Consider the following 22,277-nt stretch of genomic DNA (forward strand, 5'->3'; position numbering starts at 1 on the left):
ATTGCTCCAGTATGTCTGCGGACAGCAATACGGAGGGAGGTGATTGATGGCCACACCCCAGATATAGGGCCACCGACATCACTAATTTCAAGATAACATACGTGCCTTTGTAATGGTTATATGTACGATGCAGGATGTAACCTTCATTGATAGTAATGATTGGACATAGATAACCAGTAACAAATGCTTGGTATATGCTAATTTCTTGTAATTGAATCTTGAAGTATAATTGCCTGTATTATCATTAAATCTGGCTTTCTAGTGTGATCAGAGGGTGAGCGAAGTACCCCGCCACTTTGGGTAACCCTTGGAGTATGTTCTCCATGACTCGTTGGAATATGACGCACGCTGAAGAGACCCCGAAGGGCAAGCGAGTATACTCAGACAGGCCCTTATGCGTGTTGATCATGAAGTATTTGTAGGCAGGCTTGTCTAATTTGAGTTGAAGATGGGCGTGGCTCATATCTCTCTCAGTGAACGTCTGGCCACCTGCTAGTTTGGCATATAGGTCCTCTATTCACGGCATGGGTACTTATTCATTCTGCAAACCTGATTGAGCATAAGTTTATAATCCCTCGTTTGGCTCAGTTGGCGAGACAGCTATGCAGAATAACCAATTATTTTTTTCCAGTTAAGGGGCAATTTAGCGTAGCCAATCCACCTACCTTGCACATCTTTTGGTAGTGGGAATGAGAACCAGGCAGACACAGGAGAATGTGCAAACTCCACATAGGGCTGCATGGTGGCACAGTGGTTAGCACTGCTGCCTCATGGCTCCGAGGACCTGATCCTTGCCCCGGGTCACTGTCCATGTGGAGTTCAATTAATAAAATCTGGAATGTAAAGTTAGTCTCAGTAATGGTGACTGTGAAACCACTGTCAATTAGTTAAAAGGAAAGAAACTCTGTCGGGATGGACTACATGTGACTCCAGGCTCACAGCGATGTGATTGACTCTTAACTGCCTGCTGAAATGTCTGAGCAAGCCACTCATTTCAAGGGTTATTAGGGTGACAACAAATGCTGGCCTGACCAATGAGGTCCACATTCCATCAAATAATAGAAAAAGGCTGCTGACTCCTGTCTCAGCTGGATGTAAAAGATTGCATGGTAAAAGTCTGAAGAAGTGCAGGAGAGTAAGACCCAGTATTTTCACAAATTTTTATTCCTAAACAACTATCTGCTGGACAATGAACGCTTGTCCTATCAGCTCACACCTCACAAACAAAAAAAATCTCCGTAAACATTTTAACAGTTCATGATTACATTGCAGATTCAATTTGGCTACTGCATTTCCTGCGTTATAACAGAGACTGTGGTTCACCGTTACCTGAGGTTATTAGTGGTGCCAATCTTCCTTCCAATTTTGAAGATCACATCCTGGCCCATTTTATCTCTCACGCTCCTCAATGGCTTGTGTCTGCTTAAATATTACATTTCTCTATTTAAAGTTATACCTGCCTGCCTCTCTGACTCCCGAGCCACATCTTCAATGACATTTATTTGCTGTAGCTCTCAACTGTGTATTAATGTTAAAGGAGTCAGATCACCTTGAATCTTTCCCAATATAAACATATTTCGTCAAAAAAACAAATGTGCACCCGCAGGTTGGTCAGTTTGTTTCTAGAATTGAAATAGCTAATGTTTCTGGTTGAATAAGTGAGAGAGCCGGTCTGGGCTGGAATGGGAGGACTGGGTTTGGCCGGGCTGAGCTGGGAGGACTGGGCTCGGCCGGGCTGAGCTGGGAGGACTGGGCTCGGCCGGGCTGAGCTGGGAGGACTGGGCTCGGCCGGGCTGAGCTGGGAGGAGTGGACGCGGCCGGGCTGAGCTGGGAGGAGTGGACGCGGCCGGGCTGAGCTGGGCTGGGAGGAGGACCATCTTGCGGCAGCTCTCAGTTCCGGGCGCCAAGCAGCTGAATCGATAGTGAACGACAGAGCGAGCAGGGAGCTGATTCAGGAGAGAGGAATGGCTCACAGAGAGATCGAGCTGAGCTCGAGCAGGATCGGGGCGGCCATGGAGTGAAGGAGCGGGAGAGGAGGAGAAGGTACCGGGAATTGCGGGGGGACGGTGGAGAGAGAGAACCGAGGGAGCGAGTGCTGGGAATGGGTTCCTGAGTCTCGGCGCGGTTTCGGTGGATATGGACCCCCACCTGCAGTAGCGGGCCGTTAACCAGAACCTCCAGCGACCCCCCCCCCCCACCCGAACGGCCCGACTGTCACCCCCCCCCCCCCCCCGAACGGCCCGACTGTCACCCCCCCCCCCCGCCGAACGGCCCGACTGTCACCCCCCCCCGAACGGCCCGACTGTCACCCCCCCCCCGAACGGCCCGACTGTCACCCCCCCCCCCCCGAACGGCCCGACTGTCCCCCCCCCCCCCCGACTGTCTCCCCCCCCCCCCCCCCCCCCCGACTGTCTCCCCCCCCCCCCCCCGACTGTCTCCCCCCCCCCCCCGACTGTCTCCCCCCCCAGCCCGACTGTCTCCCCCCCCAGCCCGACTGTCTCCCCCCCCCCAGCCCGACTGTCCCCCCCCCCAGCCCGACTGTCCCCCCCCCCCGCCCGACTGTCCCCCCCCCCCAGCCCGACTGTCCCCCCCCCCAGCCCGACTGTCCCCCCCCCAGCCCGACTGTCCCCCCCCCCAGCCCGACTGTCCCCCCCCCCAGCCCGACTGTCCCCCCCCCAGCCCGACTGTCCCCCCCCCAGCCCGACTGTCCCCCCCCCCCAGCCCGACTGTCCCCCCCCCAGCCCGACTGTCCCCCCCCCAGCCCGACTGTCCCCCCCCCAGCCCGACTGTCCCCCCCCCCAGCCCGACTGTCCCCCCCCCCAGCCCGACTGTCCCCCCCCCCAGCCCGACTGTCCCCCCCCCAGCCCGACTGTCCCCCCCCCCAGCCCGACTGTCCCCCCCCCCAGCCCGACTGTCCCCCCCCCCAGCCCGACTGTCCCCCCCCCCAGCCCGACTGTCCCCCCCCCAGTCCGACTGTCCCCCCCCCCAGTCCCGACTGTCCCCCCCCCAGTCCGACTGTCCCCCCCCCAGCCCGACTGTCCCCCCCCCAGCCCGACTGTCCCCCCCCCCAGCCCGACTGTCCCCCCCCCCAGCCCGACTGTCTCCCCCCCCCAGCCCGACTGTCCCCCCCCCCAGCCCGACTGCCCCCCCCCCAGCCCGACTGTCCCCCCCCCAGCCCGACTGTCCCCCCCCCCAGCCCGACTGTCCCCCCCCCCCAGCCCGACTGTCCGCCCCCCCAGCCCGACTGTCCCCCCCCCCAGCCCGACTGTCCCCCCCCCAGCCCGACTGTCCCCCCCCCCCAGCCCGACTGTCCCCCCCCCCCAGCCCGACTGTCCCCCCCCCCCCCAGCCCGACTGTCCCCCCCCCCCAGCCCGACTGTCCCCCCCCCCAGCCCGACTGTCCCCCCCCCCAGCCCGACTGTCCCCCCCCCCCAGCCCGACTGTCCCCCCCCCCAGCCCGACTGTCCCCCCCCCCAGCCCGACTGTCCCCCCCCCCCAGCCCGACTGTCTCCCCCCCCCCAGCCCGACTGTCTCCCCCCCCCAGCCCGACTGTCTCCCCCCCCCCAGCCCGACTGTCCTCCCCCCCCCCCCAGCCCGACTGTCTCCCCCCCCCCCAGCCCGACTGTCTCCCCCCCCCCCAGCCCGACTGCCGTCGTCCCCCCCAGCCCGACTGCCGTCGTCCCCCCAGCCCGACTGCCGTCGTCCCCCCAGCCCGACTGCCGTCGTCCCCCCAGCCCGACTGCCGTCGTCCCCCCAGCCCGACTGCCGTCGTCCCCCCAGCCCGACTGCCGTCGTCCCCCCAGCCCGACTGCCTACGTCCCCCCAGCCCGACTGCCGTCGTCCCCCCAGCCCGACTGCCGTCGTCCCCCCATCCCGACTGCCGTCGTCCCCCCATCCCGACTGCCGTCGTCCCCCCAGCCCGACTGCCGTCGTCCCCCCAGCCCGACTGCCGTCGTCCCCCCAGCCCGACTGCCGTCGTCCCCCCAGCCCGACTGCCGTCGTCCCCCAGCCCGACTGCCGTCGTCCCCCCAGCCCGACTGCCGTCGTCCCCCCAGCCCGACTGCCGTCGTCCCCCCAGCCCGACTGCCGTCGTCCCCCCAGCCCGACTGCCGTCGTCCCCCCAGCCCGACTGCCGTCGTCCCCCCAGCCCGACTGCCGTCGTCCCCCCCAGCCCGACTGCCGTCGTCCCCCCAGCCCGACTGCCGTCGTCCCCCCAGCCCGACTGCCGTCGTCCCCCCAGCCCGACTGCCGTCGTCCCCCCAGCCCGACTGCCGTCGTCCCCCCATCCCGACTGCCGTCGTCCCCCCAGCCCGACTGCCGTCGTCCCCCCAGCCCGACTGCCGTCGTCCCCCCAGCCCGACTGCCGTCGTCCCCCCAGCCCGACTGCCGTCGTCCCCCCAGCCCGACTGCCGTCGTCCCCCCCAGCCCGACTGCCGTCGTCCCCCAGCCCGACTGCCGTCGTCCCCCCAGCCCGACTGCCGTCGTCCCCCCAGCCCGACTGCCGTCGTCCCCCCAGCCCGACTGCCGTCGTCCCCCCAGCCCGACTGCCGTCGTCCCCCCAGCCCGACTGCCGTCGTCCCCCCAGCCCGACTGCCGTCGTCCCCCCAGCCCGACTGCCGTCGTCCCCCAGCCCGACTGCCGTCGTCCCCCCAGCCCGACTGCCGTCGTCCCCCCAGCCCGACTGCCGTCGTCCCCCCAGCCCGACTGCCGTCGTCCCCCCAGCCCGACTGCCCGTCGTCCCCCCAGCCCGACTGCCGTCGTCCCCCCACCCCGACTGCCGTCGTCCCCCCAGCCCGACTGCCGTCGTCCCCCCAGCCCGACTGCCGTCGTCCCCCCAGCCCGACTGCCGTCGTCCCCCCAGCCCGACTGCCGTCGTCCCCCCAACATTTAACAGTTTAACCATTTAACAAAATAAGGTGGGGTATTTGCCCGTTACAAATTAAATCCATCCACCGCCCAAGCCACCTGCCCCCCCCCCCCCCCCCCCCCCAGTTTGCTGCTGACCTCCACCTAATGTTCCGCGAGAAAGTCAGGGAACGGTTGCCACCGCCTGGAGAACCCATGCAAGGACCCTCGCAAGGCAAACGTATCCTCTCTAACCTGAGAAATCCTGCCATGTCACTGACCCAAGCCTCTACGCTCGGGGGTTTTGCGTCCCTCCACATTAACAAGAGCCTTCTCCTGGCTACCAAGGAGGCAAAGGCCAGAACTCTGGCCTCTTTCGACCCCTGCACTCCGGGATCATCTGATACCCCGAATATTGCTATCCCCAGCTCGGTTTTACCTGAGTGTCCAAGACCTTGGACATAGCCCGTGCGAAGCCTTTCCAAAATACTGTAAGTGCCGGGCAGGCCCAGAACATATATATGAACATCACAGCTCCAGGGTCCCAGGTTCGATTCCCGGCTGGGTCACTGTCTGTGTGGAGTCTGCACGTCCTCCCCCTGTGTGCGTGGGTTTCCTCCGGGTGCTCCGGTTTCCTCCCACAGTCCAAAGATGTGCGGGTTAGGTGGATTGGCCATGCTAAATTGCCCGTAGTGTCCTAATAAAAGTAAGGTTAAGGGGGGGGGTTGTTGGGTTACGGGTATAGGGTGGATACGTGGGTTTGAGTAGGGTGATCATGGCTCGGCACAACATTGAGGGCCGAAGGGCCTGTTCTGTGCTGTACTGTTCTATGTTCTATATGGACATGGTTTGCAGCCCACAGGCCCACATCCATCTCCTCACCCAGCTCCTCCTCCCACTTGCCCTTCAGTTCCTCCACCGAGTGCTCCTCCGCCTCTTGCAGCTCCTAGTATACTTCTGATATCTTGCCATCCCCTACCCACACGCCCGAGACCACCCTGTCTTGTATCCTCTGGGCAGGCAGCAGCGGGAATTCCCCCACGTGCTTTTTCACGAACGTCCGAACCTGCATGTACCTAAAGGTTTTCCCGGGGGTAGCCCAAATTTCTCCTCCAGCGCTCCCAGACTAGCAAAAGTCCCATCAATGAACAAATCCCCCATCCTTCTCATACCGCCCTGTGCCAACTTAGGAACCCCCAGTCTATTCTACCGGGAACAAACATGTGATTATTCTGTATCGGGCCCAGACTGAAGCCCCTACCTCCCCCCTGTGCCGTCTCCACTGCCCCCAGGCCCTCAATGTCGCCGCCACCACCGGGCTCGTGGTATACCGCGTTGGCGGAAGCGGCAACCGTGCCGTTATCAGTGCCCCCCCCCGCCCGAAAGTGCTCCAAGAACAGTCTCTTAAAACGCGGTGTCTTATTTGCCCACACAAATCCCGCATTAATCCTATTTACCTGCTTGAAAAAGGACTTGGGGATGAGGATGGGAAGGCACTGGAAGACAAACAAGAACCTGGGGAGGACCGTCATCTTTACGGACTGCACCCTGCCCGCCAGGGAAAGCAGTAGCATGTCCCACTGCAGCCCCCATTCTCACTGATGGTCTCTCCCCCACCCTCTCCCTGTCGCTCCATCCCTGCCACACTCTGGCTGACGATCTAACTTCCCATCCCCCCCCCATCTCTTCCTGACTGTCTCCCCCCCCCCCCCCCCTACTCTCTCTGTTCCTGTCCCTCCCGACCCGACCTTCCTATTTGTGCCTGTCCCTCCCAATTCCCCCCTCACCTGTCTGTGCCTGACTGTCTCGTCCCCCACCCACCTGTGCCCGCCTGTCTAGGTCCCCTCCTGTCTGTGCTCATCTGTCTCAGTCCCACCCACGTCTGTGCCCGACTCCGCAGCCCCATATGTGGCCGTCCCACCCGCTACGCCCCCTTCCCACTAGTGCCCATTCCTCCCCCGCACACCCTCCCTCCCCGTCCAGACTTCTGTCTGACGGTCCCCCCCCCCCCCCCCCCCCCCCCCCCCACGTGTCTGTGTCTACCCTCCTCCCACCAGTCTGTGACTCACTCACCCACTGGTCTGTGCCTCTGCCTCCCTCGCCCACCATTCTGTCCCTGTCCCTCCATTGCACACCCGTCTGTGCCCATCCGTCTACCCCCTCCTGTCTTTGCCCGTCTCTCTGTGCCGTTCCCATCTGTGCCCATCTCTCTGCCCCCGCTCCCTTTTGTGCCCGTCTCTCTGCCCCCTTCTGTGCCCTGCTCTCTGGCCCCTCTGTGCCCATCTCTCCGCCACCCCCACCTGTGCCTGTCTCTGCACTCTACCCATCTGTGCCCATTTTTCTGCCACCTGTCTGTCCCCCCCAGTCTGTCCGTCTCCCTGCCCCTCTTGCCCCGCCCATCCCTCCTGAGCCTGTCCTTTTTGCCCCACCCCTCCCGCCTGTCTGTCCCTTGTGCCCTGCCCCTCCCATCTGTGCCCGTCCGTCCTGCCTCCACCCCTCCCCTCTGTGCCTGTCCCTCCTGCCCAGCACCCCCCACCCCGTGCCCATCCTTCCCGCCTCCGGTCCTTGCCCATCCCAACTGGGCCCCTCCCAGCCCCTACCCCTTCTGGTCTGTGCCCCCCCCCCCCACTCCTTTCTGTGTTTGTCCCTCCTGTTCCCTGCCCCTCCCCGCCTCCCCTCTGAGCCACCCCCACCCCTCCCTTGCCGTCCTTTCCCATCCCTCCTGGCCCCCTCTCTTCCGCCTCCCAACTGTGCCCATCTCAACTAGCCCCCTCCCTCCCAGCCCCTACCGCTTCCGGTCTGTGCTCGTCCCTCTGGCCTAATGCCCCCCCCCCCACACTCCCCTATGAGCCCCGTCCCTCCGATCTCCCACCCTCCTGTCTGTGTGCTGTCCGTCCGGCCCCTACATTCCTGTCTCTGCCCTTCCCTCCACTCCCCCCAGATCTGTGAGCATCCCTGTGAGTTCCCCCACCTCCTGTCTGTGCCCCCGCCCCGTGTGTTCTGCCCACCCCTCCCGACTATGCCCGTGGCCCGTATGTGACCACTTCGAGCCCCCATCCATCACCTTCCCCCCCCCCCCCCCGTGCCACCCCCTCCCCATTTTCCCCCAGAATGGACTTTGTTTGGCATTCAATTTCCAGTTATATACTTGTATTTTTTTCTACACTTTTAAAGTCACATTAAGATTACGTATTTAGCAACTACGCAATGGTAGGATTTTAGTGCATTCATAGTTAGCAAGTTGTTAATTTTGTGTGGGCGTTATGAACATTTTGGTTTGATTTAATCTGTATTTGCAGCAATGTTATACAGCACAGATGCTGAAGATGTGCTAATGTGGAACTCGGCTGGGTTGGTCTTGGGAGAAAACTGCAGTGAGAGTTCCTGTTTTGTTCCAGAGTTAGATTTGACCCTGCAGTGTCATCTCCTGATTGGGTTTGATCCAGAATCTGGAATTGCATAGTTAGTCCTTGATTACTGAGCAAAACGGCTCGGTATGTACCAGTTCTCTGCTTTAAAGGTTGCTTTAAATTGACAGTCTTGGTTTTAATCCATTTTATACAAAATGTGAGCTGTCAGAATATTTGATTTAGATTAAGTTTATTGAAAAAAGGTTATATAGTATTAGAGTTTGGTTCCTCCTTTCTATGTCTCCATTCCCCTCCCTTCATTTCCTCTCTGGAAGGTGGTGACTCTTTCAGGAAACGGTTTTGTAGCAATCCTAAGGATTATTCTTGTGCTTCACCTTTATTCATGTTTGACTGAAGTTGGCAAGCTGTTTGACTGCAAAGAGGTATCTTAGCTAAATTTGATTTTGACCTGTCTTCGATATTTGTGTACTTCTATCAGGAGTCTAGGACTGGGGATTCTGTTTTTGGTTTTCTTCTCCCTGACTGCAGTAAATTGTTAAACTTCGGCTATCAGATAGAGTGACCTTCAGTCAGCACAAGCCAGTGATTAAACTTGTGCTAGAAAACGAGTCCAGTGGGGAGACCCCAGTAAAGAGCAGGTGTCAGCACCCGTGATTCCAACTTCAATTATTGCAGTTATCTGTGCTTCTGATGAAAAGTCATCGACCTGAAACGTTAACTCTGGCTTTTCTCCACAGATGCTGCTTGAACAGCCGGGTTTTTCCAGCATTCTTCCATCTTATCTTTGATTTTGTGCCTTGAGCGTCATTTTGTTGTTGTTAGAGTGACATTCCCAGATAATAGATGTTTAACTTGCACTTTGTGAAAGGTTCTCTGACAGGTGCTTGAAATTATAGGATAATTGTTCATCTGGGGCTGGGTATAATCAGTCCAGTGGCCAAGTTCCGTGTTGGATATTTTTCTGTATTTGTTGAAAACTTGACACATTTGTAATTTGCTTGGGGAGCTGCCAGAAGCCTGAACCCGAATCCCGTAACTTTGTTACAGAATGTTGATGTTTCAGGTTAAATGCACACATTGCACAATACATGCAAGTGTTAAAAAGTGTCTTTCTGACACCCTCTCTTCCATTGTCTCTAGTAAGGGGAAGAAATGCTTTTGGACTTATGAAAAGCTTTAAAAATAATTCTCACTGGTTTCCACTTGTGCATCAATGGGACATCTTATAGTTTTCCTTGGAATTGAATGATCAGATGCTGATCAGAGGTGCTCCATGGTCGGAATCGTTTCTATATTTGAGTAACTTTTGTTTTATTGAGTTGGGACTACTTTCATTTGTTTTATTCTTTTGGCATTTTGCGCAAACAGCAAGTATCGGACCAGCATTTCTTGCCCATCCCTAATTACCCTTGCTAGGCTATTTCAGAGGGTATTTAACAGTCAACCATATTGATGTGGACCTGGAGTCTAGACATTAATGATTTCATATCACATGAGACTTTTAATCACAGACTCTTTGCCATTTGCCATGGTGGGATTTGAAGCAGGGTCACCAGAGCATTACCCTGGGTCTCTGGATTACTAGTCCAGTGACAATACCACTATGCCATTTCCTCCCCTGACAGTTCACAGTTTGTTTTGATGGTGGAGAATGAAATGTTGTTGCTTCACCAAATATTCATATGTACAGATTGCAGCATAGTTATCTGATAGCATCAGGAGAGGGAATACTAGCTCAAACCTAAACTCTCCTGCCTGAGACGGGGAAGTGAACCTGGAGCCTTGTTATCTGTGTGAGCCATTATTGTCCCATACCATTGTTCTGGCTAATATTTATCACTCAACCAACACCTAAGGAGGTCACCTGATTATTACCTCATAGTCAATATTCCAGATCCTGTGCAACTGCAGTAAGACACCCTTACTTCTGAACTCAAATCCTCTTGCATTGAAGGCCAACCTATAACATTTGCCTTCCTAATTGCTTGCTGCACCTGCCACCCCCCCCTTCATTGACTGGTGTCCAAGGACACCCGGAAGAGAACTTTGGGAGATGACCACCAATGCATCCAATCTTTTCAGGGCCACTTCCTTTTATGCTCTGGGGTGAAGATTATCATGCCCTGATGACCTCATTAATTTCTCTAGCACCAGTTTCTTGATACTGATTTCCTTCAATTTCGCCCTCTCACTAGTCCCTTAGTGTCATATAAGTGCAAGTTCTTAAGTTCTTTCATATGAGCAGTTAGTACTTTTTTTCTTGATTCCATGCAAAGCGCAGAATGAGGATTAACTCCTTGACTGTAAGATTTATTTTCCCACTATCCTGGACTTTGCTCACCTGTTCCAAGTAGAATTAAAGTCCTAGAATAGTTTAGAGAATCATAGAATCCCTACATTGCAGAAAGAGGCCATTTGGCTCGTTGAGTCTGCACCGACCCACCGAAAGAGGACCCTTCCTTGGCCCACTTCCCTGACCTGTCCTTGTAACCCCACTTTAACCTTTGTTCACTAAGGAGCAATTGATCATGGTTAATCCACCTAACCTGAGCATCTTTGGGCTGTGGGAGGAAACCGGAGGACCTGGAGGAAACCCACGCAGAAGCCGGGAGAATGTGCAAATTCCACACAGGTCTTCCACACAGCTTTGGAAGTCGGAACGGCCTTCTTGCGCAGAAGCCGCAGCACAGGCAGCAGTGGCCAGGGCCATGTCAGGGGTGCAGCAGGCTCTGACCAGATTGGAGGAGAAAGTGGATGCCCAAGGGAAGAAATTAGAAGCTCAAGGGAAGAAACTGGAAGCTCAAGGGGGGAAACTGGAAGCCCATGAGGCAACCATTAAGGAGCTAGAGAAAGCAGCGACAGACATGAGCAACCGGGTCACGGCCCTGGAGAGGGAAGTGGCGAGACTGGGCGCAACACAGGGGAGCCTGAAGGGCAGGGTAGAAGACCAAGAAAACAGCTCGAGAAGGCAAAATGTTAGGATAGTGGGCCTGCCAGAGGGGACCGAGGGTAGAAACCCCACAACATACGTGGCTGCAATGCTGGGCAACTTAGTGGGGAGGAAAGCTTTCCCCACCCCACCGGATTTGGACAGAGCACATCGGTCGCTGCGCCCGAAGCCCAAGGCAGGGGAACAACCGAGAGCAGTCATAGCCAAACTGCACCGGTACCAGGATAGGGAGACAATCCTGCGCTGGGCCAAGGAGAATAGAGCCAGCAAATGGGACGGGCACACCATCCGAATATATGAAGATCTTGGAGTGGATATATCTAAGAAACGGGCTGAGTTTAACAGAGCGAAAGCAGCTCTCTACAGGAACAAAGTGCGTTTTGGTATGCTGTACCCAGCGAAACTCTGGGTCACATACCAAAACAAGGAATATTTCTTTACAACCCCTGCTGAGGCGAATAGGTTCGTCGAGGAGCATGGGCTGGAAGAACAGCAGGGGAGGTAGGGACGAGGGGCCCCTGGCAAGGAGCAACGGCACGCCAATGGGTAGGATGGGGGAAGAGCGGGCAGAAAACCGTAGAGGCCAGGTAGAGGAGAAGCGAGACAACAACCTCTGAGAGGGGAGCCACCGTAATAGCAGGAAAGCTAGCGCCGGGGGCATGCAACAAAGCAGGGCCGCAGCGCACACCTAACAGGGGGGAAGGCGCCAGGCAGGGGAGGGGGGAGATCACCCACCAAAGTCGGGAGAGCAAACGGGGACAGGAATAGGGTATAGAGGAGCAAAGGAGGGGTATACAGGGGAGGAGGGTAGAGGGAGAGACCAGGGGGGGGGCACACAGGGAGGGAGAGACCAGGGAGGGGAAAGGTAGGGACAAAGGGACAAAAGAGGCCAGAAAAGGAACAGGGCTACAAAGTACCACACCCAAGGGCTCGAAACAAGGAACCGCTGCAAGCACCCACCCAGTACGGTCTGTGGGCAAAGGGGCCCCCCAGAGTGCAGGGGACTACCCGCGTGGCGGACACACAGTGGACGGCCATGGCGGGTGCCCCCAGGACAAGGGGAAACCCCGGAGCGCAGAGACCTGACCGCATGGGGAGAGCAGTGGTAGCGGCCATCCTGGACGGCCCCCTAACAAAGGGAAACCCCGGAGGGCAGGGGCTCGTCCACCAGACAAACATGGTTAATCCCACAGGAACGAGGGGGCAGAAGCCCCCCCACCAGGATAATCACCTGGAACGTAAGGGGACTTAACGGCCCAGTGAAGAGATCCAGAGTCCTCACCCACCTCAGAAACAAGAGGGCCGACATAGTCTTCCTCCAAGAGACGCATCTGAGGGAGCAGGACCAACTGCGGGTAAGAAAGGGTTGGGTGGGACAAACCTACCATTCCTGCTATGGGACAAGGGCCAGGGGGGTGGCGATACTGATCGGCAAGAGGACAATGTTTAGGGTGACAAAGACGGTTACAGACCCAGGGGGGCGGTATGTCATGGTCAGCGGGGCCCTGGATGGGGCGCCGGTAGTCCTAGTCAACGTGTACGCGCCCAACTGGGACGACACGAGCTTCATCCAAAAGACCATGGCAGAAATCCCGGACATAGCGACGCATCGACTAATCATGGGGGTGGGGGGGGACTTCAACTGTGTACAGGACCCAAAGACGGACAGATCAAACCCCAAAACGGGGAAAAGCTCAAACATGGCAAGGGAACTCGATCACTTTATGGAGCAGATGGGAGCTGTGGACCCCTGGAGGTTCGCCCACCCGGGGGAGAAAGAATTCTCCTTCTTCTCCCCAGTACACAACGTGTTCACCAGAATTTACTTCTTTGTGGTGGGGAAAACGGTGCTTCCAGGGATAGACAAAGTGGAATACTCCGCAATTGTGATATCAGACCACGCCCCACACTACATGGACGTGCGGCTGGAGACAGGAAGGGCCCAGCGCCCCACATGGAGGTTGGACGGTGCCTTACTAGCTGACAAGGCCTTCAGCGAAAGGATAGCGTGGGCCATAGCGGAGTACACGGAGAACAACCAAAACGGGGAGGTATCATCCTCCATGTTCTGGGAAGCGCTTAAGGCCGTACTAAGAGGGGAAATCATTGCCTTAAAGCGCAAAGAGATAGGGAGGAAAGGGTGGCTGGGCAGAAGCTGGTCGACTCCATACTGGAGGTAGACCGTAAATACTCCGAGGCCCCGACCGTAGAGCTCCTGGCGGAGAGAAAAGAACTACAAAGGAACTTTGACCTGCTCTCCACCAGGAAAGCAGTGCACCAACTCCGCCAGGCGCGCGGGACCCTGTACGAACACGGAGACAAAGCCAGCCGCCTGTTGGCACACCAGCTGAGAAAGCAGGCAGCCACCAGAGAAATTGGGAAAATCAGGGGTACCAGAGGCATATTGGAAACAGAACCAGAGAGGATTAACAAAACCTTCAAGGCCTTCTACCAAGAGCTGTACACCTCAGAGCCCCCAACGGGGAAGGCTGGGATGAACCGGTTCCTTGATGGACTGGACATACCAGTCGTGGGAGAGGGCAGGAAACGGGACCTGGAAGCACCACTAGCACTGGGAGAGATCATGGACAGTATCAGCTCCATGCAGACGGGGAAGGCGCCGGGTCCGGACGGATTCCCGGCGGACTTCTACAAAAAATTTGTGACAGCGCTGGCCCCCCACCTGCGGGAGATGTTCACAGACTCGCTAGTTAGGGGCACACTGCCACCCACGTTAGCACAGGCCTCAATCTCGCTGATACCTAAGAAAGACAAAGACCCAACGGAATGTGGGTCATACAGACCCATATATCTGCTGAACGCAGACGCCAAAATACTGGCCAAAATCCTAGCCAAAAGGCTAGAAGACTGTGTACCTGAGGTGGTCACAGAGGACCAGACGGGCTTCGTCAAAGGTAGACAGCTCACCTCGAACATCAGGCGCCTGCTGAACGTGATAATGATCCCCTCCGGGGAGAGAACACAAGAGGTGATCGTCTCCCTGGACGCAGAAAAGGCCTTCAACAGAGTCGAATGGAAATACCTCATAGAGGTACTGGAGCGGTTCGGGCTTGGAACAGGGTTCACCGCGTGGGTAAAGCTCCTATACAACGCCCCCATGGCGAGTGTATGGATCAACAATACCAACTCCCAATACTTCAAGCTGCACAGGGGCACCAGACAAGGATGCCCACTGTCCCCGCTGCTGTTCGCACTAGCAATCGAACCGCTAGCAATTGCGCTCAGGGCAGCACAAAATTGGAGGGGGATCCGAAGGGGAGGCAGAGAGCACAGAGTCTCACTCTATGCAGATGATCTGCTCCTCTATATCTCGGACCCACAAAGCAGCATGGACGGAATCATCGCGCTCCTGAAAGAGTTTGGAGCCTTCTCGGGCTACAAACTCAACATGAGCAAAAGCGAGATCTTCCCAGTACACCAGCAAGGGGGGGGGGGGGGGGGGGGGGCAGCACTAAAGGGGCTGCCGTTCAAACATGCCCGACATAAATTCCGCTACCTGGGGATCCAAATAGCCCATGACTGGAAAGGAATCCACAAATGGAACCTCACCAGCCTGGCGGAGGAAGTAAAAAAGGACCTGCAAAGATGGAACACACTCCCACTCTCCCTCGCGGGGAGAGTCCAGACGATCAAAATGAACGTATTGCCCAGGTTCCTCTTCCTGTTTAGATCCATTCCGATCTACATCCCCAAGGCCTTCTTCAAAGCGCTGGACAAACTTATCATGGCGTTCGTATGGGGGGGGTAAAAATGCTAGGATCCCAAAGAAGGTCCTCCAGAAAACAAAATCCAGGGGGGGGCTAGCCCTCCCGAATCTACAATTCTACCACTGGGCGGCAACAGCCGAGCGAGTAAGGGGATGGATCCAGGAACCAGAAGCCAAGTGGGTGCGTGCGGAGGAGGCCTCCTGCATGGGGACCTCCCTCCGGGCCCTCGCCACGGCAGCACTCTCATCCCCACCCAAAAAACACTCCAGCAGCCCAGTGGTGACAGCCACCCTCCAATCCTGGAACCAACTGCGGCAGCAATTTGGCCTGATCAAAATGTCGGACAAGGCTCCCATCTGCAACAACCATAGGTTCAAACCAGCACTGACTGACGCCACCGTCAAAAGGTGGAGGCAGGACGGGGGGGACACTGACAGTCAGGGACCTATACACGGACGACAGGATCGCAACACTGTACGAACTGACAGAGAAATTTCGGCTAGCTGGGGGGAACGAGCTACGGTACCTGCAGCTTCCTACGAAAGGAGACAAGGACGTACCCACAACCGCCACGACAGACACTAGTGGAAGACCTACTGGACGCAAGTATCCTAGGGAAAGACCTACTGGACGCAAGTATCCTAGGGAAAGGGAACTGTAGCGACATGTATGACCGACTGGTAGAAAGGGACGACACCATACTGGACGCAACAAGAAGGAAATGGGAGGACGACTTGGGGATGGAGATAGGGTGGGGACTCTGGAGCGAAGCACTGCATAGGGTCAACTCCACCTCCACGTGCGCAAGGCTCAGTCTGACGCAACTAAAAGTGGTACATAGAGCCCACTTAACGAGAAACCGCATGAGTAGGTTCTTCCCGGTGGTGGAGGACAGATGTGAACGGTGCCAAAGAGGCCCGGCCAACCACGCCCACATGTTCTGGTCTTGCCCCAGACTTGTGGAGTACTGGACAGCCTTCTTTGAGGCTATGTCCAAAGTGGTGGGGGTGAGGGTGGAGCCATGCCCGATAGTGGCGGTCTTCGGGGTTTCAGACCAGCCAGATCTATTCCTGGGGAGGAGGGCGGAGGCCCTTGCCTCCCTGATCGCCCGCCGTAGAATCCTGTTTGGCTGGCGGTCAGCAGCACAGCCCAGAGCTGCAGACTGGCTGTCCGACCTCTCGGATTCTCTCCAAATGGAGAAAATCAAATTCGCCATCCGAGGGTCGGACGACGGCTTCCACAGAATGTGGGAGCCATTCATGCAACTGTTCCGGGACCTGTTTGTGGCCAACGTACAAGAGGAAGAATAGTTGGGGGAAGGTAGCCGGTGGGGGGGCGGGGGGGGGGGGGGCTACGGGTTCGTTACGGGGGTTTGATGGCTAGCTAAGGCCCAAAACCAAACTAAATAAATGCCAATAAACATGTTGGGGAATGTAAAATATGTCGGCTAAAGGGTGGAGGCCACAGTTATTACTACGAAGATGCTTACCTGTAAATATATATGTTAATTTTTGCGTGTTCTTTTTTTTTCTCTCTCTCTAACGATTTGTAATTTGTTCAATATAAAACATGAAAACTGAATAAAAAACATTTATAAAAAAAGAACGGCCTTCTTGAAAGTGAACCCTCAGAAAGCAACGGATCCTGACGGAGTCCCTGGTTGTGCACTCGGATCCTGCGCGAACCAACTGGCGGGTGTCCTGTCCTCTAGTTGTGTGGGACTGGAAACCATAGCCTGTGACTTAAAAGCAAGAATGTTAGCTGCTCAGCAAAGCTGACATTCAAATAACAGAAAATTTCATTAAAATTCCCAATTGCATCTCCCACCTAAATGTAAAGTGTTGATATTTGAAATTGAGTCTTGTGTTGTTGACATCAATAAATATTTAATATCACAGGAGGACCATGAAGTTTCAACATTTATTATTAAGAGGTAATATAGAATTACATAGACTTCACAGTACAGAATCAGACTATTTGGCCCAACTGGTCTATTTTGGTGTTAATGCTCCACGGGAACCTCCTCTCATAAGTCAAACTTTATCAGTACTTCCTTCTAATCCTTCCTCCCTGGTGCACTTATCTAGCTTTCCCATTAATGTATCTATGCTATTTGCCTTGCTGGCCCATGTGCTGGTGAGTTGCATATTCCAATCACTCTCTTGTTTTAGTCTTTCCGATACAATGAAAAGCTGTTCTTCACAACTACCCTCTCAAAGCCCTTCTAAAGATGACCATGGAACCATTGTCGATTGTCGTAAAAACCCATCTAATTCACTAATGTCCTTTAGGGTAGGAAATCTGTCGTCCTTACCTGCCCTACATGTGACTTCAGATCCACTGCATTGTGGTTGACCCTTAAATGCCCTCCTGGATGGGCAATAAATGTTGGCCCAGCTAGCGACACCCAAATCCCATGAACGAATAAAAAATGAATTTTCCACAATGGCAGCCGAAGGAATTTTAATTCACTTAACAAAATCTGGAATATAATCGTGAGCATGAAGCTATACTTTTTTTAAAATTTAGAGCACCCAACTAATTTTTTCCAATTAATGGCCAATTTAGAGTGGCCAATCTACTTACCCTGCACATCTTTGGTTAAAAACACGGGGAGAATGTGCAAACTCCACATGGACAGTGACCCAGAGCCGGGATCGAACCTGGAACCTTGGCGTCGTGAGGCAGCAGTGCTAACCACTGCGCCATCGTGCTACCCTTGTGAAGCTATCATTAATTGTTCACTAATGGGTGGGAAGTTGGGTCTGGCCTGGATGTGAGCCTACACCCACAGCAATGTGATTGTCTCTTAAATGACCAATACAACAGCTTAACAAGGCACTCAGTTCAAGGCAATTGGGAATGAGCAGCAAATGCTGGCCTTGCCAGTGTAGCCCGCGTCAAATAACTTGTATAAAAAAAAGTCAATTTCTACACAGTTGTTAGGCCTCAGTCAGTAGTTTCGCTGAAGAAATGTGAATGGTTGATTTATAAATGTTCTTCGTTCTCCTATAACTTCCATAGATGTTTGCTTTCCAAAAGGTACTAAGTGGTTACAACCATTAACTCCAAAATCAAACTTGAGTACCATCAGTAGGGTTTGAAGTGAATGATGGGGCTTCAAATTAGCTACTTAAAATGAGCAAGCTGGAACTTCAATACAAAATGAAAGAGAACTTTGAAGTTGATGTGTATTTTCTATTTCCTCCCCACTCCATATGTTAATTGTTAGCTGAGAAGACTTGCAGGAGAGCCTGTGCTGCTACCACTTCTATCTCTCCTACCCCTCAAAAAAGGAAAGTGCTTTCTTCATTTCAGTGCTCTGCCATTGTGTGGGGAAGGTTGGGAGTTTAAAAGGAGAATTGCTGTGACTTAATATTTTTCATGATCATCTGTGTCCTTCTGTAAAACGATGAAAGTTGAGGGGTGTATGCTAGGAATTCAGACCGGTGGAAGAACAATGCGAGACACAGGGTGTTTCATTATTTTGATTTAAACAAGAGCTTTAAATTTAACATTTCATTATTAATGCATATGAAATGATTGAAATTCCAAACTAATTTTAGTGAAACCAAGGATAAGTGCTGACTGTCAGATTTTTTTATTGTGTCTAAACATTTTCCTTTGTTATGACCAGATGGGAGCAGTGCACTGTTTACCTCTAGTTTCACTTCTCCACAACATACATTTAAATGATTTTTCCAGCCCGCTTTTGGGCTAAATATGTGCTTTACTGGTGGATCTTAGAATGACTACTCAATGTTTAGGTTCCTTCAAAAAACAATAAGATTATTAGTTTATTACAAAGCCAGACTGGTCAAGTAGAAGGCAAAGCTTATTAGCATACAGTATGAAATATGAAAGTATATTTGCTTTTCTAAATACCCTAACACACCCAGACCAAAAAACGAATCCAAATAAAGAGAGGAATTCTGCCAAAAGGTGAAATGTCAGTAGTTCAAAGGAAAAGGATAAATGGTGAAGTCCTTGAGATGATGCCAAGGTTATGTGATTGGTTTCTGAGGACTAATTTTCAGAAGGACTTTGAGGAAAACCTGCAGTCAGTCGATTTCAGGACGTCAAACTACTTTGGAACAAGTTCCATTTACCGTTTGCTTTTGACTGGGTCTGGATCTTCAGGACTTATTGTCTTCTTTACCCAAGCAGTTAGACCTTTTTGTTTCCTTCTCCAAAGTAAAACCAACCCACCAGTTTTGAAGCACAGTTTTCCAGAAATGTTTTTTTCATTATCATAAACCACCGTGACCCTTTTGTGAGCAGTCTACCAGGACCTAGCTTTTTTAAAACTGCTGAATTGCCTTGCCGAATGTTAACTTTTCCAGGAACAGCAGCAACCAGAATCCTTACATTAACTCTATAAGGGACCGTGTCCTTAAAAATAAAACAGTCTCCGTCTTTGAAGATGAGACATTTTCTCTGATGAAAGCATTTATAACATTTATTAATAGTCTTTCGTTTTGGCATCCCTCTGTAATAATCTAATTTTGTTCTGTAGCAGTCTTTTGCAAGTTCGGTAAGGAGTATTGCTAAATGCCATTTGTGCTGGATTTCTTTTTTAAATTTAGCATACCCAATCCTTTTTTTTCCAATTAAAGGGCAATTTAGCGTGGCCAATTCACCTACTCTGCACATCTTTTTGTTTTGTGGGGTTGAGGGGTGAGACCCACGCAGACACGGGGAGAATGTGCAAACTCCACATGGACAGTGACCCTGGATTGGGATTGAACTCTGGTCCTTGGCGCCACGAAGCAACAGTGCTAACCACTGTGCCACCGGGCTGCTCTTTTGTACCAGATTTCTGTAAATTGGAAAGATAACAATTACTGTTTCCAATTGTTGTATATATTGCCAATTTCAAAAGAAATCATGTCTTAAAGTATTTTATGTTCTTGCTCAGGAGTGGCACAGATTGCCATGTTATTAACTATTAGAAAACAACTGCTTAAAATATACATTGTTTAGGGGAATATTATACAGACAACACTGAACAGGCTGGGGCTCTTACCTGTGGAAAAGGGAAGGCTAAGGTCTGACTTAATCGAGTTCTTGATATGGGAGATGGAGAGGAGATATTTCTACTTGTAAGGGAGTCAAGAACTAGGGGGCGTAAAAATATAAGGAAGTCACCAAATTCTGTAGCGAAGTCAGGAAAAATGTGTGTGCCGAGGGGTGGCTCCAATGTGGGACTCGCTACCACAAGGAGTATTTGAGGTGTATGGTACAGATACATTTATGGGTAAGTTAGTTAAGCTCAAGAGGGAGTATGCAATCGGAGGATATGCTAATAGGATGGGTGGAGACTCTTGGGGAACAGAAACAGTGGCAGAGAGCAGTTAGGTTAAGTGGTGTTTTACTATGCTCTTCTATGACTATGGTAAAAAGGTTGGCAAAGTTTATTTTTAAAAATAAATTTAGAATATCCAGTTCTTTTTTTTCCAATTAAGGGGCAATTTAGCACGGCCAATTCACTGACCCTGCACATCTTTTTGGGTTGTAGGGATGAGACCCACACAGATACTGGGAGAATGTGCAAACTCCACACGACTAGTGACCCAGGGCTTGGATCGAACCTGGGTCCTCAGTGCCGTGAGGCAGCAATGCTAATCACTGTGCCATCCGATGGTTGACAAAATTAATTGAATGTTTGCATTAGTTTTCTATTTAATCTCCTAATTTGTTCTTTTCTGCATGCTATGTTAGTGTTAGGTGTTGGCCTTGATTCACTGGTTTCACTGGCCCCAGAAGAAACAGGTTTGAACAGAGGTTCAAGTGGCTGGTTCAGGTGCTGGTTTAGCACCGGGCTAAAGAGTTGGCTTTTAAAGCAGACCAAGGCAGGCCAGCAGCACGGTTCAATTCCCGTACCAGCCTCTCCGAACAGGCGCCGGAGTGTGGTGACTAGGGGCTTTTCACAGTAACTTCATCTGAAGCCTCCTTGTGACAATAAGCGATTTTCATTCATTTTTCAAGTTCCACTTCAGCCACAAGAGCACAAAATCTCGATAGACCTCTAGTTTAAGCTTCAATGAATTAAAAAAAGTAACCCTTTCACCTGTTTGCATTTGGTGTCAGTTGCAAGTTAGATATATGAAATATACTTTTAGTTCATTGAGGAAATATGATTTCCAGTCTTCCATGTTTAATATTTGTATACTTGCACAGTGTATAATAATTAAGATGTGGAGATGCTGGCGTTGGACTGGGGTGAACACAGTAAGAAGTCTTACAACACCAGGTTAAAGTCCAACAAGTTTGTTTCAAACACTAGCTTTCTGAGCACTGCTCCTTCCTCAGGTGAATGAAGAGAGGTACTCCAGAAACATAGGTATAGACAAAGTCAAAGATGCAAGACAATGCTTTGAATGCGACCATTTTCAGGTAATTTAGTCTTTACAGATCCAGAGGTAGGGGTAACCCCAGGTTCAAGAGGTGTGAATTGTCTCAAGCCAGGACAGTTGGTAGGATTTTGCAAGCCCAGGCCAGATGGTGGGGGATGAATATAATGTGACATGAATCCAAGGTCCCGGTTGAGGCCGCACTCATGTGTGCGGAACTTAGCTAAAAGTTTCTGCTCGGCGAATTTGCGTTGTCGCGCGTCCTGAAGGCCGCCTTGGAGAACGCTTACCCAGAGATCAGAGGCTGAATGCCCTTGACTGCTGAAGTGTTCCCCGACTGGAAGGGAACATTCCTGCCTGTCGATTGTCGTGCAATGTCCGTTCATCCGTTGTCGCAGCGTCTGCATGGTCTCACCAATGTACCACGCTTCGGGACATCCTTTCCTGCAGCGTATGAGGTAGAAAACGTTGGCCGAGTCGCACGAATATGTACCACATACTTGGTGGGTGGTGTTCACGTGTAATGGTGGTCCCTGCATTGGAGATCTCTACTGTTTAACAAAATACACAAGGCCAACACACCAGGCCGTCCTATCGTATCAGGCAATGGGACTCTGTGTGAGAACCTCTGTGGCTACATCGAGGGCATCTTGAAACCCATCGTACAAGGAACACCCAGCTTCTGTCGCAACACTTCCTACAGAAACTCAGCACCTATGGACCAGTTGAACCAGGAACGTTCCTCGTCACAATGGACGTCTCAACACTCCACACCAGCATACACCATGACAACGGCATTGCTGCAACAGCATCAGTACTCAACACTGATAACTGCCAATCTCCAGACACAATTCTGCAACTCATCCGCTTTTTCTGGATCACGGCTTCACCTTTGACAACAAATTCTTCATCCAGATGACGGAACAGCCAAATTCGCACCTCAATATGCCAACATCTTCATGCACAAGTTTGAACAAGACCACCTCACCGCACAGGACCTTCAACCAACGTTGTACACCAGATACATCGAT

General features: G+C 53.1%; 1 protein-coding gene across 2 annotated transcripts in view; it reads left to right on the top strand.

Annotated features, from left to right (window-relative positions):
- The first annotated feature begins 1,887 nt into the window (after positions 1–1,887).
- osbpl8 (oxysterol binding protein-like 8) overlaps positions 1,888–22,277 on the top strand; it is a 350,856-nt gene continuing 330,466 nt past the window's right edge. For both annotated transcript variants that reach the window (XM_038780245.1, XM_038780246.1), the window contains exon 1: positions 1,888–2,043. The gene's annotated coding sequence lies outside the window, so the exon portion shown is untranslated. The remainder of the gene's footprint in view (positions 2,044–22,277) is intronic.

This window comes from Scyliorhinus canicula, chromosome 20, assembly GCF_902713615.1.
Source record: "Scyliorhinus canicula chromosome 20, sScyCan1.1, whole genome shotgun sequence".
Taxonomy (NCBI): domain Eukaryota; kingdom Metazoa; phylum Chordata; class Chondrichthyes; order Carcharhiniformes; family Scyliorhinidae; genus Scyliorhinus; species Scyliorhinus canicula.